The sequence below is a fragment of the Copadichromis virginalis genome, linkage group LG7, assembly GCF_057382275.1.
Source record: "Copadichromis virginalis isolate Kocher_CV1m ecotype Utaka linkage group LG7, C_Virginalis_male_GT1.1, whole genome shotgun sequence".
Taxonomy (NCBI): Eukaryota; Metazoa; Chordata; class Actinopteri; order Cichliformes; family Cichlidae; genus Copadichromis; species Copadichromis virginalis.
In genome coordinates, this window is record NC_140624.1 from 10,271,975 (window position 1) to 10,274,519 (window position 2,545).

A 2,545-nucleotide genomic window follows, 5' to 3' on the forward strand; every position below is an offset into this window, starting at 1 on the left:
CGATTGACCCGCATTGACGTCATTGCGTCATTAGGTCTCCCCTGGAAACACGGGGCTCCCAAAAATAGCAACACATTAATTCAGCCTGCGCTGGGGTTGGCTTGGCGGGGGTGACTATTTGTATCAATCCATAACCCCTCCTCTGATTCTAAGCAATAATACAGTCCTCTCTCTCTCTCTCTCTCTCTCTCTCTCTCTCTCAAGGACGAGCTGATCACGACTCACGGCTATTTTTGGAAAGAGAGAGAGAGAAAGAGAGAGAGAGAGAGAGAGAGAGAAGTGGGTGTGATGAGAGACGCCCGCACCTCTGCTCTCCTCTCTGCTGGCTGGCTGGGAAACAGAAACAGCACCACGGGGATAAAAATAGCAAAAGAGCGGTCAGCCAACAGTGGGGTGTGGGAGGGGAGGCAAGACCCTAAACCTAGTTAACGACCACCAAAAAGGCCCGGAAGTCGGCCACAGTGGACTGGTGTGTCACTCTGAGGTGGCATCTATAGCCGTTCATTCATTCTGGAATAGAAAAAAAAGCCCTGGCGTTTCATTCATTCGTCCATTCATTTATTCATTGTAATGAAGTAAGAACATTTACAGAATGAAATAATAATTTCCTTCCGATGCCATTTTAGCAGTGTCCATCTCGGTCTCGGTGAGCTAGAAGTATGCCAGCTGGCTACTAGAGCATAATTTTATTGTTTGTCCCTTTAAGCCTCGTTGATAGAGCAGAGGTTAAATACGACACAAAACTACATTAGAGAGAGATTTCTGCAGTTTCTTTGTTACAATTTTATATGAAAAGTGTCTTTAATGACATATCTGTCTGTTCTGGTACAGCTGCTGCAGGCGGACCAGATCTTTTCCCTCACTGTTTTTACTTTTCACGTTAGCAGTTTTAGGTGAAGTAGGCCGCTCATAGTATTTCCTCCTCGCTTCCTAAGGGACAAGCAAATAATACGCCTGCTACAGCGATCAGCTTTCATTTATAGATATTAATGCTGACATTCTAATCAACCGACTGAATATTTGCGCCACTGGATCAGTGTTTTTGCTAAAAAAGAAAAGCATAATTTGGAGTAGTCGTGCAGAATTGACCGGCTACACTGAGCCCACAAGTGTTAATCTTAAACTACTGATGCCATCTACTGGTTATTTAACAGACCTGCATTAAATAGAAACCATGGTTGCATCATCCTAGAAGCACAGGTAGAGATACTGTAGAGGGCCTTCTCACTTGTAAACCTGCTGGTGTAGTTTGGTACTACACTAGGATTTCGTGTGCTGGAAATGGTGGGGTGGAGACACGATCGTGCTTGATTACTTTCCAGCTCGTCCAGTGGAAGAAAAATTAAATAGTGAGTAAATTTTTGGATGAAATTACAATTGTAAAATCCATTTACACATGTCATATATATCCTTTTCTATAGAGAAAATGAATGATGTGTATAGTTTTGCAAGCAACGATCTGTAGACAATGGAAACAGTGCAAAGATAACTGAACGGTTTGAAAGTGATATTTAAGAAGCTGCAATTGGCTCAATAAACAGCAGATGGCAGAAGGGATCACTATCTGAAGGCCAACCTGTTGCAGAACGTCTATATGGTATGGTATAATTTGGCTTATGTAAGCCTTTCACATGATGAACTGCCAAATGCAAGAACCCCTGCAAGTTGTAAATAACTTTTCATGAATATGCATGATCACTGCGGCTCTGAAATTCATCAGCTTTTCAGATTATCATATCGGGATGGCAGAAAGCTGCAGCACCAACACTAAATATAGACCTTTTTTTTTTAATATGTTTGCAACCGCTCACAGTAATATTTGCGTGTGAAGACAGTGAAACACGCAGGGACGTTTTTTTTCCTAGTCACTTTTCACATAGATGCTCACACTGATTTACCCCAACACACTAATTACAACTTTGATCATTAACGAAACCCATTTTTCCCCACTCTTTAAATTTTCCAGCTCATCTCTCGCTAATGCTCGTCTCTTCTTATCCTGGCTCTAGGGACTCATCGTGACATCCACAGAAAGGGGAAACAATAGGTATGTTTTTAAAAAAAATTAAATAAAAAAAAAAAATATTAATATTTACATATATATTTCTGTGCTTATTGAAACCAAAACTTTACTATCTTAGCGATCAATTTCAGAGGTTTTCTGCACATTTTTAATTGCACCATTTTGCTCCCATATGTCTTAAATATAACACAGTAGGGTACCTTGGGAGACATCAGTGAAATCGCCCTGGGAGAAAATAACAGCAGCAATATCTATCCCCAGCCAGAGAAATTAAGAGCAGACGCTGGCATCCATTACAGCTCCTGACGGTAAGCAGTTTAGCTCAGCTTGCTGTAAATCACTGCCACCGGAGACACACGCTCTGCACTGGCTTTATATGTGGTTTTTATCTCCACATATTCTTGATTTATCAGCTGTTCCCTCTTGGCAAGAAATAATGGTACCACAGCTTCACCTGGTGGAGTGCCTCTGCTCTAAAGAATTTATTGATTTATTCACCAAGAGCAAGCTATTTCTTGCATA

General features: G+C 41.3%; 1 long non-coding RNA gene across 1 annotated transcript; it reads left to right on the forward strand.

Annotated features, from left to right (window-relative positions):
* Window positions 1-1,286: 1,286 nt before the first annotated feature.
* On the forward strand, window positions 1,287-2,325 carry LOC146704480 (uncharacterized). The gene is made up of 3 exons (XR_014921663.1): window positions 1,287-1,349; window positions 2,010-2,047; window positions 2,216-2,325. It is a non-coding gene; the product is annotated as an uncharacterized LOC146704480 (long non-coding RNA).
* Window positions 2,326-2,545: the final 220 nt, after the last annotated feature.